At 46.4% G+C, this 15,806-nt stretch overlaps 1 protein-coding gene across 5 annotated transcripts in view; it reads left to right on the top strand.

Annotated features, from left to right (window-relative positions):
- Window positions 1–2,461: 2,461 nt before the first annotated feature.
- Window positions 2,462–15,806, top strand: part of SLC11A2 (solute carrier family 11 member 2) — a 73,232-nt gene continuing 59,887 nt past the window's right edge. For 2 of the 5 annotated variants that reach the window (XM_077838967.1, XM_077838963.1), the window contains exon 1: window positions 2,462–2,548. The gene's annotated coding sequence lies outside the window, so the exon portion shown is untranslated. Of the gene's footprint in view, window positions 2,549–9,474; window positions 9,619–14,212; window positions 14,232–15,806 lie in introns of those variants that run through there. The other 3 variants (XM_077838968.1, XM_077838964.1, XM_077838965.1) reach the window with 2 other exon arrangements.

Raw genomic sequence — 15,806 nt, 5'->3', positions numbered from 1 at the left:
TGCCACAAGTACTCCTTTTCTTATAACAGTGGAACTGCCGTACTTCTCCACACAGATTCATGTTCAAGTCAACAGGGTATGAATCACCTAGCTTTTGGGAACTTTGTGAATATTGTTCATCAGATAAGTCCATATCGTTTAGAAAAGAAAATCTACTTGATACGTCTTTGTACACTTCACCTCTCCTCTTCATATGAACTTCAAGTGTATCAATTATAGCCTAGTAAGTAGATACGCGAAATTTGTCTCTAGGATTCAATGCTGTTTCTGTTGCACTGCTACCATTTGTTTGTTTTTTCCTGGATAGCTTGCGGGACTGGGCTTCTTTGTAGTTAGTATCAGGCAAGATATCTTTCGATAGGTCTTCAAATCTTTCGAAATCATTCCTCAAAGTGTGTAAGTGGTCTGCTAATGGTTGACAGAGGTCTGCACACGTTTGCAAATCCAATTCTTTTTCTTGGAGAGTTGACTTGTGTGGTAAAAGTGTTGTAAAATTTCATTCCACATGGTCAACATGAATACAAACTCTAGTTGTTGCATCTTGTTTGCAATGTTTTCTGCTTCGCAGATAGTTTCTCCCTTTTGTGACTGATCTTCAGCTATACTTGCTAATGCATCCACAATCTTTGAGTAGGACTCCAGAATTGCACTTGTTGCCACTGCATGTGCCTCCCAGCAAGTATTAGAAAGAGATTTCAACATACAGTCATTGCCCAAATATGTTTTAAGAACTGCCCATCGGTGTGTTGAGGCAGAGAAAAATGTATGAACTGGACTGTTGAGAAAAAACTTACTGCTACCGGGTAACAATCAACAGCACTGCGGCCAACAAGATTGAGAGAATGTGCAGCACATGGTATGCATATGGCATATTTGTTCTGTTCTAAAAGCTTTTTCTGCATTCCTTGATAATGCCCTGACATGTCATAAGATTGACCTCTGCACTTTGAGAAATCTATTTTGCAAACTTGGCACAGATAATGCAGTACTGGATTTGCCATTTCTTCACCAGTGTGGCTTTTCAAATTGAGGAATGTTATAAATCGTTCACTTGTTTTCCAACTGTGGGGGAGACATATCTTAGTACAATACTCAATTGACCAATATGTGAAAGATCAGGTGTAGAGTCGACAGATAAACTGAAGTACCCACTTATTTCATCCACAATAGCTGAACGAACTTTGTCACTCATTAGACCAATGAGTTCATCACATATTGTCCTAGGTAAGTATGATGGATTACTGTATACAAGTAGTCTGTATTCGCAAAAAGAAAAGGAGTACTTGTGGCACCTTAGAGACTAACAAATTTATTTGAGCATAAGCTTTCGTGAGCTACAGCTCACTTCACGAAAGCTCATGCTCAAATAAATTTGTTAGTCTCTAAGGTGCCACAAGTACTCCTTTTCATTTTTTTTGGTGCCCCCTACTTTGCTGGTGACCTAAGCATGTCCTTAGTCTGTCTATTGGGTAATCCAGCCCTGCACTCTGGGTACATTTCCCAAACCTGAAGAGGCGCTCTATGTAGCTCAAAAGCTTGTCTCACTCACCAGCAAAAGTTGGTTCCATAAAAGATATGGGATTTACCCACCTTGTCTCTCTACTATGGAAGTCAGCAGTGGCAGTGAGCACGCAGTGCCTTTGAAAGTCAGGCCAAGGCCCTTCACGTGGGGTTCCCAAAAGACAGGCAGCAGTTACCCCAAGTCCACCCTCCTATCCCTTAGGGGTAAATGCTGCTCTGTTGGTTACTTCAGATTTTCTGCTCACAGGCAGGCTTGGGTAATATTTTTTTCTGAAAGGGGGCAGAGCTTTAAGGGAATGTCCTGCCACCCTGTGGTCTGATTAGGCTGTGAACTTCCCAGGGCAGAGATCCGTCTTCCTCTGCGATCGGGATGGGACCAAAAAGGGGTTACAGTCACCTCCTCCCTAGAGAGCTCCCCCTCTCATCGATCTCTGTTGATCACTAGGGCCAAAATGCTGCTGGGCTGGGTCTCAGGCGACCTGGGTTCCAGTTTCTGCGCCACCATTGCCCTGCTGGGCATTCTTGGAGAGGCCAGGGCTCTCCGCCTCAGTTTCCCCAGTGCACTAGAAAGCCTTTTGCTCCCAGCACGGAGCGGCACTGGGAGAGGTCCCCGTCCCCACCACGGACCGTGCGGCTCCAGCGCAGAATGGTACCAAGGGGCCCTGCGTCCCCACGGCGGAGCCGCACCGGGAGGCCCTGCGTCCCCACGGCGGAGCCGCACCGGGAGGCCCTGCGTTCCAACCCCCCCACGGCGCAGCAGCAGCTCGGCTACTGCAGGCGAGCGCGCCCCCGCCCGTCTCAGTTTGATGGGCGAGCGGCGTCAGCGTAACCCCGCTACGTCAGCACGCAGCGTAGGGGTCAGCCGCCGCGGGGGCTAAAGGGGCGGGAGCAGGGGCGGGGCCTGGCGGCCAGGGGGCGGGGCCGGGGGCCGGGGGCCGGGGTGGCGGCGCCGCGGCCTGGAGCCGGGCGGCATGGAGCCGGGGCGGCCAGCGGGGCCGGGCGGCGGCGGCGGCTCAGGAGCGGGGCGGTGAGCGCCGGAGCGGGCTAGGAATGGGGCGGAGGCGGCTGGTACCGGGGTGGGGAGCAGAGTATGGGGCGGGGGGAGAGTAGCCAGAGCGGGTGGGACCCAGGAGCTGCCACTGTGGGGAGGGGGGAGGGAGGTGGACAGAGGCCTACGGTGGTTGAGACACTAGCGGAGGTGCCTGGCGGGAAGGAGGAGCTGGCCTGGGGGGGCAGAGGTGCCTGGGGGGGAAGAGAGGAGCTGGCGGGGGGGGGGCAGAGGTGCCTGGGGGGGGAAGAGAGGAGCTGGCGGGGGGGGGGCAGAGGTGCCTGGGGGGGGGAAGAGAGGAGCTGGCGGGGGGGGGGCAGAGGTGCCTGGCGGGGGAAGAGAGGAGCTGGCATGGGGGGGGCGGAGGTGCCTGTGGGGGGAAGAGAGGAGCTGGCATGGGGGGGCGGAGGCGCCTGTGGGAGGGAAGAGAGGAGCTGGCATGGGGGGGCGGAGGCGCCTGTGGGGGGGAAGAAAGGAGCTGGCATGGGGGGGCGGAGGTGCCTGGCAGGGGAAGAAAGGAGCTGGCATGGGGGGGCGGAGGTGCCTGGCAGGGGAAGAGAGGAGCTGGCATGGGGGGGCGGAGGTGCCTGGCAGGGGAAGAGAGGAGCTGGCATGGGGGGGCGGAGGTGCCTGGCAGGGGAAGAGAGGAGCTGGCATGGGGGGGCGGAGGTGCCTGGCGGGGGAAGAGAGGAGCTGGCATGGGGGGGGCAGAGGTGCCTGGCAGGGGAAGAGAGGAGCTGGCATGGGGGGGGCAGAGGTGCCTGGGTGGGAAGAGAGGAGCTGTCCTGGGGGGGGGGCAGAGGTGCCTGGGTGGGAAGAGAGGAGCTGGCGTGGGGGGGCAGAGGTGCCTGTGGAGGGAGGGGGAGCTGGCGTGGGGGGGCAGAGGTGTATGGGGGAGGGGAGAGAGCAGCTGGCATGGCGGGGCAGAGGTGCCTGGCGGGAGTGGGAGAAGAGCTGGCATGGGGGGGGGCAGAGGTGCATGGGGGGGTGGTATTGGTACCAAGAGAGTAGAGGATTCTAGTGGGGAGAGAAGCTGGCAATGGGGGAGGGCCAGGATCCCGGGTGTGTGTGTGGGGGGGGGGGGGGCCTGAGGTATTAACTGTCACTGCAGGGGCCTCTGGAGTGGTGCATGTGCCCTGGGAGAGGGAGGTCGGTGGGGGGGTGGGGGAGCAGAGGTCACTGGCTAGGGGGATTTGGTGCAAATCCCTGGGATGGGGAAGCAGGTAGCAGCGCACTGGTGTTGCAGGGATGGTGTACACTCCTGAGGGAGTGAGGAGGTGACACCCTGGGGGGTGCAGGGGCTTTTGGAGGAATTGTGGGTGGGTTGAGGGGGTTGCCTACCCGTGTAGGGTTTGGTTAATGTATACACAGGCCATTGTCGCAGGAGGCTTCCACTGCTGTTGCAGCAGCCATATGAGGGGGGGAGGAGGAAGGTGACTTGTGACTCAAGTCTGTACAGCAGGATATATTATATTCATCTCATTCTTATGCTCTCTTCTTAGGGCAGTGCCCCTTTGTGGTTTGCTGCATTCAGAACACCAGACACTGACCTTGCATAACAGGACGATGGCAATGCATGCATGGCCTGGCATTCCCCTATGTGCTCTATGACCTTGTGGTGTCCCAGAGCCTGTGGTGTTGTTTGGGTTTATGGAGTTTGAATCTTGCAGCCTGCTTTTTTGTTGTTGGTGGGGTTTTTTTTAAAGTGCCTAAAGTCTGCTTTGTGCTTTAAAAGCCATGGCAGAGAGAAGATTCCTGGCCCAATGAGTTTATGATCTAAATAGCGTTAATTCTTACGTGCTATGGTAATAAGCACTGTACAAAGCCCTTAGGGCCAGGCTGATGATATACAGAGAAATGTGTGCAACACAATATCAGTGACTGTGCCCTGCCCTTCTCCCCAGAATTTTTAATTTGGATCATAATTTGATGTAAGATAAATAATTTTGCATCTCTTTCTTGGTCTAATCTTTACTTCACTTTACTCTTTACTTCACTTTACTTCACTTCAAGTGACTCTGCTGTGAAAATTCCTCCTTCCCTTGTTTGCCCTCCCTTACACTACTAATCCATCCTGGCTGAGTCAATATTAACTTTATTTTACAGATGGAGAAACTGAGGTACAGTGGGGATGTGGCTTGCTAAAGGTGTTTGCAGGGATTCAAAGGCAATGATAGAATCCAGGAGTCCTGACTCCAAGTTTCTCCTGCTCTGACCACCAGGCCACACTCCTCTCCTAGTGGTAGAATAGAAACCCAGAAGGCTCCTAGTCACCTGTTCACACCTCCCCTGTTTGTTTTTAAATGTTTGATTACATTGTAAATCAAATGCAGCTTAAACTGTTTCGACTAGCACAAAGACAGTCACATGGAAACTGCTCTTCAATTGTTCTTGCTGCGGTTGCAGTTGATGCCTCTGTTCTGTGAGAAGGCCGCTGCTACTAGGAAACTCATTCTGATTCTAATAAAAAGTATTTACGTGCGATACAATTGGTATCTTGTGGCAGGAGAAAGGTTCTCTTGAAAGGTGACTTCCCAGGATCCTATGCTTAGCTTGCAGGGCAAAATGTGCTTAGATAGGCAAGGGTTGGTGCTATATAAATACCTTTGTATTAAAACTGGACACACTGTTTAGGGACACTGAGTAAAACCGTTGATCATGAAACACAGGGATAGTCAATAGGAAGACCACGGGCCAAATCTGGACCGCCAAACGCTTTTGAATGGACTGCAGCATCTTTTTATTTACTTATTATCATTATTGTCCTTGCAATGTGAAAAACGTTTCTCTGCAGTCTGGACCTTGACCAAGAAATCTGGACTGTGAAAAACAATAATTAACTACTCCTGAAGTAATGCTTTGTTTGAAATGTGGTGACATCATGTATCTCTGTGCCTGTCTTCACCATGGAACATGGACTATTATTTGACTTAGTATTATCACAAAGCCACATCACGTGTCCAGGAGTCCAAACTCCAGTGTTCACTATGTGTGATGCAAAGTGGGACGAAAAGTGACATCCATCTCCTAGTGCAGTACTTTTTGGCTAACACAATACAGCATAATGCCAGGCTCAGCCCAGGACAGGTCATTGTAATCCTTCAAAAGTTTATATCCACATCTGGAACTCCTGTGCCTAACCTTCAAGAGCAAATAGTGAAGGTTCAGGTATAAGCAGAACTTTTGGGTGGAGCATTCCCATAGTGAAACCAACACAGGACTCCCACTAAGATCCAGATGCTTGCTGAAAGGATACTAAGATGAGAGAAAGAAAAGGAGTACTTGTGGCACCTTAGAGACGAACCAATTTATTTGAGCATAAATAAAAAACTTATGCTCAAATAAATTGGTTAGTCTCTAAGGTGCCACAAGTACTCCTTTTCTTTTTGCGAATACAGACTAACACGGCTGCTCCTCTGAAATAAGATCAGAGCGGTTTAACCTCTCCCTAAGTCCTTTTGGAACACACCTGGAGCAGGAGACATGCTCTCATTCATTTCCTGATCTCCTTGCTCAACAGATCAGCATCTATGTTTTTCCTCCAAAGCAGCCTGCAATCCTAAAATGAGCGACTCTAAACATAGGATGAGTTCTGGGTTATAACGGCAGTTGAATCTGTATGAAGAAGCAGATGTTTAAAGCAGAAGAGATGCATGCATCATGTCTTCAGATACATCAAATGGTGGCCATGACTTTGTAGCTCTCTTAGTGATGAATACTGAAACCATTGTTGAAAAGAGGGTTTCATAACTTAGTTCAGTGAGGGCATTTGCAGTGGGAGGGGCTTTCAACATAACTAAAAGGAAAGGCTAAATCTTAAAATTATATGTCATTACCCATTGTTCTTTTGAGACACGCTAGAGACCTGAGTGCAGAAAGGGTTTGGGATCATTGTGTGTCTGTGTCTCCCGAGGGGTGGATGGCCATTCCCCCTCTTTGCCCCGCTGAGCCTGGGTGAAGGGAGGCGTTCTGCTCTGTTGGTGCTGAAATATCTAAAAAGGGATGATAATGGAAAGTGGGTTTCATTCTCCTATAACTAAAATACTACTCAAGATAGTAAAGTCCTAGGCAGTGTGCGAAGATCTACAAAGGGATCTCTCAAAACTGGGTGACTGGGCAACAAAATGGCGGATGAAATTCAGTGTTGATAAATGCAAATTAATACACATTGGAAAACATAATCCCAACTTTCTGAGTAGCAGCCGTGTTAGTCTGTATTCACAAAAAGAAAAGGAGTACTTGTGGCACCTTAGAGACTAACAAATTTATTTGAGCATAAACTTTTGTGAGCTACAGCTCACTTCATCGGATGCATGCTGTGGAAAATACAGAAGATGTTTTTATACACACAAACAATGAAAAAATGGGTGTTTCTCACTACAAAAGGTTTTCTCTCCCCCCACCCTACTCTCCTGCTGGTAATAGCTTATCTAAAGTGATCACTCTCCTTACAATGTGTATGATAATCAAGGTGGGCCATTTCCAGCACAAATCCAGGGTTTAACAAGAGTGTCTGAGGAAGGGGGGGGGAAGGAATAAACAAGGGGAAATAGGTTACTTTTTATAACTCAACCATTCCCAGTCTCTATTCAAGCCTAAGTTAATTGTATCCAATTTGCAAATTAATTCCAATTCAGCAGTCTCTTGGTGGAGTCTGTTTTTGAGGTTTTTTGTTGAAGGATAGTCACTTTGAGATCAGAAACCGAGTGACCAGAGAGATTGAAGTGTTCTCCGACTGGTTTTTGAATGTTCTAATTCTTGACATCTGATTTGTGTCCATTTATTCTTTTACGTAGAGACTGTCCAGTTTGGCCAATGTACATGGCAGAGGGGCATTGCTGGCACATGATGGCATATATCACATTGGTGGATGTGCAGGTGAACGAGCCTTTGATAGTGTGGCTGATGTGATTAGGCCCTATGATGGTGTCCCCTGAATAGATATGTGGACAGAGTTGGCAACGGGCTTTGTTGCAAGGATAGGTTCCTGGGTTAGTGGTTCTGTTGTGTGGTATGTGGTTGCTGGTGAGTATTCGCTTCAGGTTGGGGGGCTATCTGTAGGCAAGGACTGGCCTGTCTCCCAAGATTTGTGAGAGTGTTGGGTCATCCTTCAGGATAGGTTGTAGATCCTTGATAATGCGTTGGAGGGGTTTTAGTTGGGGTCTGAAGGTGACTGCTAGTGGCGTTCTGTTATTTTCTTTGTTAGGCCTGCCCTGTAGTAGGTGACTTCTGGGAACTCTTCTGGCTCTATCAATCTGTTACCATACATATAAAATGATGGGATCTAAATTATCTGTTACCACCCAAGAAAGAGATCTTGGAGTCATTGTGGATAGTTCTCTGAAAATATCCACTCAATGTGCAGCAGCAGTCAAAAAAGCTAACAATGTTGAGAATCATTAAGAAAGGGATAGATAATAAGACGGAAAATACCATATTGCCTCTATATAAATCCATGGTATGCCCATCTGAATACTGCGTGCAGATGTGGTCGCCCCATCTCAAAAAATATATATATTAGAATTGGAAAAGGTTCAGAAAAGGGCAACAAAAATTATTAGGGGTATGGAACAGCTTCCGTATGAGGAGAGATGAATAAAACTGGGACTTTTCAGCTTGGAAAAGAGACAACTGAGGGGGGATATGATAGAGGTCTATAAAATCATGACTGGTGTGGAGAAAGTAAATAAGGAAGTGTTGTTTACTCCTCATGACACAAGAACTAGCGGGTCACCAAATGAAATTAATAGGCAGCAGGTTTAAAACAAACAAAAGAAAGTATTTCTTCACACAACACACAGTCAATCTGTGGAACTCTTTGCCAGAGAATGTTGTGAAAGCCAAGACTATTAATGGTTAAAAAAGAACTAGATAAATTCATGGAGGATAGGTCCATCAATGGCTATTAGCCAGGGTGGGCAAGGATGGTGTCCCTAGGCTCGGTTTGCCAGAAGCTGGGAATGGGCAACAGGGGATGGATCACTTAATGATTACCTGTTCTGTTCATTTCCTCTGGGGCACCTGGCATTGACCACTGTTGGAAGACAGGATACTGGGGAAGATGGACCTTTGGTCTGACCCAGTATGGGCGTTCTTATGATCTTATGACTGGTAACAGTTAGCTGGGAGATTAACTGGCTGTGTGGTCTCATATCATAATTAAGGCTGAGAGTCTGTCACGGAAGTCACGGATTCCGTGACTTTCCAGGACCTCGGTGTCTTCTGCAGTGGTCAGTGAGGCTGGTCCAGGGGCCGCCCGGGCTACTGTGCTCCCTTTCCCCTAGCAGCATCTTAATATTATTATTTGTATTGTATTTGTTGTGAACTGGGACCCCATTGTGTTACAGGCTCTACAAACACAGAACAGTCTCATAGGGGCAGCTGCAGACTACTCTGCTGAGTGCTAAAACCTGGTGGGTTCTGATTTCATGTAGAGAGAAACAGGTATTTTTTTAAAATAGTCTCTATCTTTCTTTCTGCAATAAAAGCACAATTTGGTTAGAACAATGATGAGCAAAATCTGGAACTACAATACAATAATCCCAGCCTAGGGGCTGGGTTGCCCCTTCGCATGGGGCCCATTGGTAACTAACTTATAGTTGTGGTGTTAATAGAAGAGCTCAGAGACCCTTGCTGTCATGGCCTTTGCTCTGAACTGGAAATGGTAGATGGTATTGGCAGTATTTTAAGAAGTGATGTAACTGCCAGGGATGAGGTTAATTTAACCCCCTCAAGGGCAATTTAAGCCACTTGTTCAGGAGAAGCTGGTTTTACACATAGTCAGCTGCCTAGCTGCCTTGCTGAATCATCTTTTCCACTCCACTCCCCCTTATCTCTGGTCATCAGAATGTCTTTGTGTGTTGAAACTGCCCAGATAACAAGGGGGAATGCTATAAAGAAACTGCTTTGGGAGGGCAAAAGCTTTCACAGAGAGGAGAGAGACAGTTCTGTCGTCCGGACATTGACTCTCTCACTTGGTCAAGAAGAACTGACTAGTGAAAACTTCTAGTGATGTAGCAGTGTCGGTCACAGGACATTAGAGAGACAAGGTGGGTGAAGTAATATCTATTATTGGACCAACTTCTGTTGGTGAGAGAGACAAGCTTACACAGAGCTCTTCTTCAGGTGGTAACTGACACAGAAAGTTGTAGGTGCTGGGAAGTCCCAGGAGAGCTGGAGAGGGTCACGCTATGGGGGGCTAGCTGTATAATGGAGGGTGAACAGCTAACTGGATATACCAGTTAGCTGTTCACTTTTGGGGACAGGGACCAGGAATTTTCCTCCAGGGCAGATTGGAAGAGGCCCTGGAAGTTTTTCACCTTCCTCTGTAGCATGGGGCACGGGTCACTTGCTGGAGGATTCTCTGCTCCTTGAAGTCTTTAAACCATGATTTGAGGACTTCAATAGCTCAGACAGAGGTGAGAGGTTTTTCGCAGGAGTGGGTGGGTGAGATTCCGTGGCCTGCGTTGTGCAGGAGGTCAAACTAGATGATCATAATGGTCCCTTCCGACCTTAGTATCTATGAATCCATGTTTTGGTCCTGTGTTTGGACAGGGCCTAGTACCGTGGAGTCCATGACTGGGGCTCTTAGCTGCTCCCACAGTACAAATAATGAGCTGTAAAGAAGTATAGCTGTTTCCCCCATATAAGTATGTAATGATGCTGAAAGATGGTGGGATACCACTGTGGGTGAGCACTGTATAAATGCCCAGATAGACAGGATGACCAGTGAGCAAGTGGTTTAAAATCGGGACAGGGGATGGGGGGAATAATAGGTACTTACATAAGAAAAAGCCCCGAATATCGGGGCTGTCCCTATAAAATCGGGACATCTGGTCACCCTACAGATATGGGTAAAATAACCATATCGCCCTGCTCAGAGTTCGGAGGAGGGATCCTCCATTCTGGCTGAAGCCATCTTAAAAACCAGTATCTGCTCCAGCATCGAGAGGTCACATGGCCAGAGAGGTCACATGGCCAGCGGGAAAGCCAGGAAAGATCAAAGCCCAGCACCAACTGCAAGAGCCTCTGTAACCCTACATGCTTTTGGTATGTTACTAGACCGGGTTCCCCCTTGTCTAATATACATCCCCATCTTATGATAATGACTGGCTAGCAGTCATCAGCTATTCATGATTTCCAGTTCACTGCTGTTGGGAAGCAGAATTGCAGAACCCTAGAAATGCCAGTAAAAAGGAAGGACTCGCTGGACTGAAGTATGTAACTTGATAAGTAGTGGTTCAGGATTTGTGCAGGAGAATGGTCTGTTGTTTGCTGAAAGAGGTATTGGATGTCTAAACAAAAGAGGTACTGTATTTGCCTTGTGGACTAGAGCACCTTCAGAGGGTGTGGAGAATAATAATCCAGAGTACGACACACCTTCCAATTACCTGTTGGAACTTTTACAGTTCAAGGAGGCGTGCACACAGAAACTGTTGCTCTCGCATTCTAGAGCAAGGTAGTTGGGATAAAAAATTATCTGAAGCAGAAATGCCTGATGGAACTGTGTAACATAGTAATCAGCCTCAAAAATGGATTCCTCCTTTTGAGGGGAGCTACAGGCTCTAAATCTTTCCTTGTCCACCTGACACTGCCTTCCCTGTTGTATTGGCATTCACAGGCCTGACTATCCTTTTGATTTATTTCCAGGGAGTTGTGTGTGATCAGCATGTGGATATGTTGCATTACTGGGAATGTCATACACAAAATAAAACCCACAAATTGTTACTCTGACCCAAGAGGGCAAAAACATGGCTTTCCGCAGAGATCCACAGGACATCACTAAGAATTTGGCTGGAGGGGCTTATCTAAACAAACTCATAGATTTTTAAAGCCAGAAGAGACCATTAGATCTTTTATTCTGACCTAAAAAGAAAAGGTGTACTTGTGCACCTTAGAGACTAACAAATTTATTTGAGCATAAGCTTTCGTGAGCTACAGCTCACTTCATCGGATGCTTTGGGGGGGAGGGATAGCTCAGTGGTTTGAGCATTTGCCTGCTAAACCCAGGGTTGTGAGTTCAATCCTTGAGGGGGCCATTTAGGGATCTGGGGCAAAAATTGGGGATTGGTCCTGCTTTGAGCAGGAGATTGGACTAGATGACCTCCTGAGGTCCCTTCCAACCCTGATATTCTATGATTCATTCAGTGGATAGTCTCTAAGGTGCCACAAGTACTCCTTTTTGCGAATACAGACTAACACAGCTGGTACTCTGAAACCTGTCATTATTCTGACCTGTATCCCAGACAATAGAACTTTGTCTAGTTATCTTTATATTGAGCCCTGGTATTTACTAAAATGTGCCTTTCAGAAACACATCCTATCTTGACATCAACAGGCAGAGAACTGACCACTTCCCTTAGAAGTTTATTTTAAGGTGTTTCCTTCATGCATTGCCTATTGTGGCTTGTTAGTACAGATGAATGGAAGTGGTCGAGCATCAGGTGTTGAATAGTATGTTGTAAGAGGTCAGGTTTCAGAGTAGCAGCTGTGTTAGTCTGTATCCGCAAAAAGAAAAGGAGGACTTGTGACACCTTAGAGACTAACAAATTTATTTGAGCATAAGCTTTCGTGAGCTACAGCTCACTTCATCGGATGCATGCAGTGGAAAATACAATGGGGACATTTTATATACACAGAGAACATGAAACAATGGATGTTACCATACACACTGTAACAAGAGTGATCAGGTAAGGTGAGCTATTACCAGCAGGAGGAAACCTTTTGTAGTGATAATCAAGGTGGGCCATTTCCAGCAGCTGACAAGAAAGTCTGAGGAACAGTAGGGGAGGAAAATAAACATGGGGAAATAGTTTTACTATTACATCCACTCCCAGTCTTTATTCAAGCTTTATTTAATGGTGTCCAGTTTGTAAATTAATTCCAGTTCAGCAATCTCTCATTGGATTCTGTCTTTGAAGTTTTTTTGTTGAGGAATTGCGACTTTTAGGTCTGTAATCGTGTGACTAGAGAGATTGAAGTGTTCTCCGACTGGTTTTTGAATGTTCTAATTCTTGACATCTGATTTGTGTCCATTTATTTTTTTACGTAGAGACTGTCCGGTTTGGCCAATGTACATGGCAGAGGGGCATATATCACATTGGTAGATGTGCAGGTGAACGAGCCTCTGATAGTGTGGCTGATGTGATTAGGCCCTATGATGGTGTCCCCTGAATAGATATGTGGACACAGTCGGCAACGGGCTTTGTTGCAAGGATAGGTTCCTGGGTTAGTGTTTTTGTTGTGTGGTGTGTGGTTGCTGGTGAGTATTTGCTTCAGGTTGGAGGGCTGTCTGTAAGCAAGGACTGGCCTGTTTCTCAAGATCCATGAGAGTGATGGGTCCTCCTTCAGGATAGGTTGTAGATCCTTGATGTTGCGCTGGAGAGGTTTTAGTTGGGGGCTGAAGGTGATGGCTAGCGGCGTTCTGTTGTTTTCTCTGTTGGGCCTGTCCTGTAGTAGGTAACTTCTGGCTACTCTTCTGGCTCTGTCAATCTGTTTCTTCACTTCAGCAGGTCGGTATTGTAGTAGTAAGAACACTTGATAGAGATCTTGTAGGTGTTTGTCTCTGTCTGAGGGGTTGGAGCAAATGCGGTTGTATCGTAGAGCTTGGCTGTAGACAATGGATCGTGTGGTGTGGTCTGGATGAAAGCTGAAGGCATGTAGGTAAGTATAGCTGTCAGTAGGTTTCCAGTATAGGGTGGTGTTTATTTGAGCATCGCTTATTAGCACTGTAGTGTCCAGGAAGTGGATTTCCTGTGTGGACTGGTCCAGGCTGAGGTTGATGGTGGGATGGAAATTGTTGAAATCATGGTGGAATCCCTCAAGGGCTTCTTTTCTATGGGTCCAGATGATGATGTCATCAATCTAGCACAAATAGAGTAGGGGCATTAGGGGACGAGAGCTGAGGAAGCGTGGTCAGTGAACAATGCTTTCAAGCTTTCATACTTAAGCATTTGCTGTCTGAACAAAAGAGGACAGGCATAGTGAATGAATGTGTCATGAGAGTTTAAACTGGGCCAGGGTTTGTAGCTTGACAGCAGAGATAGGAGAGAAATGGTTTATCTCACACCCAAAGAGAAATGTGTTTTGCAAGTAGATATTTAGGTCAGTGTCTTCCTGTAACGAATGTTTGTCATGTGATCATCTTCCCTTTTGCCTTTATTAACCTCTCTGAGGCTGGTGTTAATAGAACTTGCTGCAGAAATAAGTAATTTCCTTCTGGGGACCTTGTTTTGAGGGAAACACAATGTATTGAGGAATCCATTCTATTAGGTTTTAAAATTAAGATTTCATCAGAATGGCTTCTAAAAATAAATCTGTAAAGCTTTAAAATTCAGAGGGAGGATGTGTGAGGATTGTGTTCTGTAAATAGGCTTCTGTAGAGCAATGGATAAAATTTTCAAAAGTTCCTAAGTCTCATTGAAAGTCAGCAAGACTTAGGCTTTTAAGTGCCTAAATTACCTTTGAAAATGGGACTTCAGAAGCACCTAAGTGACTTAGGGAGCCTAACACTTTACCCATAGTGACTACATCTACTCCACTGTAAGGTAAACTGTGCTGAAAGCTGTCTTTACTATCCTGTAGAAAATCAGTCAAGATCTCTCTCCAGCTGGTCTGGATGGTTGACCTGACCTACCTGAGCAACAGCAAGCTTTATACTCTGGTAAATCACATCCATTGTAGTCAGTGACCCTCTCTAAGACAGAACTGTCCTGGCCAGTTTGGGATCACTTGCACATCACACAGTCGCCTGTTTAGCCTCTCTGCCCTGTTCTGGCAAATTACCATGGTATTGGAGTTTTTCAGACTGTTCTGTAGGATGCGCTTGCATTTGTTGCTGGCTTTTGTACACCAACAAAGAGAATTGTTTTGTCGGTGGTGGCTGCTTAAGATTCTAGTATAAAAATCATTTGCAGCTCTTGTTCTGAAAGAGCAGTAAAGAAGACAAGTCACATGCTCACATAACTAAGGTGGGTAAAACTTTGATCTAGCCTTGAAGATGGGTGTCCATCTAGGAGGGAACTGCTTAGGCAAACTAACAACTAAGTCTAAGGCAGAACTACTGTACTCTTGATCTAAAAGAATCTCTTTGGCATCAAATCTTGCTGATGCTATATTCAATCATTCAGTCTTGGTGATGCTGTTGAAACTGCTGCAGACTGTGGTAGTTTCCACGTCATTGGATCAAGGTGATTATTTCACCTAACTATTTTAATTACCACAACAGCATTCATTTCTGTAACGGATGTGGGTTTCTATGGAATTCTGCTGCTTTTAAGACCACAAGAGTATATTGCACGTGTAACCCACACACCTCCTGAGTGTGGTGTTCTGTCCCATCTAGTGGCACCGAGACTGCTTAGAGAGAGATTGAGTCTGCTCTACAGCCTTAGCTACCAGGCAGTTTGCTTTAGCTCATGCGGTAGAGGCTCATGCACTAAGCTCCAGAGATCCCTGATTTGATCCTGCCCACGGATGACCGGGGTCTGTCAGCATTACAAAACAATAGCTTTCAAACTAGGATCACCAATTGTCTGGTCCTCTTGTGCCTGCAGAGTTGGAAGAGGTGATGATCCATAGGAGGATTTTTTTTTTCCACTTGCAGAACAGGTGAAAGCTAAAGCATTGCACCAAAATATTGCAGCCTTTGTACATTGCAAATGAAATCTGAAGTGCTGTGCGAGGCACTGAAACAGACAGTCTGAACTTCTGTAGGCCCTCATCTAAAGTGAGCAAATGTGCTTGTTAGTGACGTGAAGAGCAAACAACTAATTTGTCTAAAGTGGCGCTAGCAAATTTCATTGAGAACCGTGAGGTGCATAGAGCTCACAGAACAGTGTTTACTTTGCATTAATCTGTTGTTCTAGAATAAACCATTTAAAATCTTGAGCATATTTGAGTAGATAAATAGTAGGGTTGCCTTTCCTGCAGAAAAGGAACGGTGACATTTCAACTGAGCAAATTGCTGTGAATGAGCTGAAGTCTGTTCTTTTACAACGTCATCTACACATTAGCTGTGCTGGTTTGTTCAGAATGGAATGTATGAACTGTAATTATGCTTTGAACACCTTAACTATGGCACAAATTCACTTAATGTTAACATCCAACTGGCATTTTCCTTGTATGCCCACATTAAGATGGAATTTAGGAAGATAACATTGCCAATATATGGCATTGTCCCAGGAGCAAAAATACCCTGTTACTATATAACAGGCTTTGAGGACATTAAGTGCTTTAC

This window comes from Eretmochelys imbricata, chromosome 20 (assembly GCF_965152235.1).
Source record: "Eretmochelys imbricata isolate rEreImb1 chromosome 20, rEreImb1.hap1, whole genome shotgun sequence".
Lineage (NCBI taxonomy): Eukaryota > Metazoa > Chordata > Testudines > Cheloniidae > Eretmochelys > Eretmochelys imbricata.
Note: the sequence above shows the minus strand (reverse complement) of the source record. Positions and strands in the feature narration are given on the sequence as shown.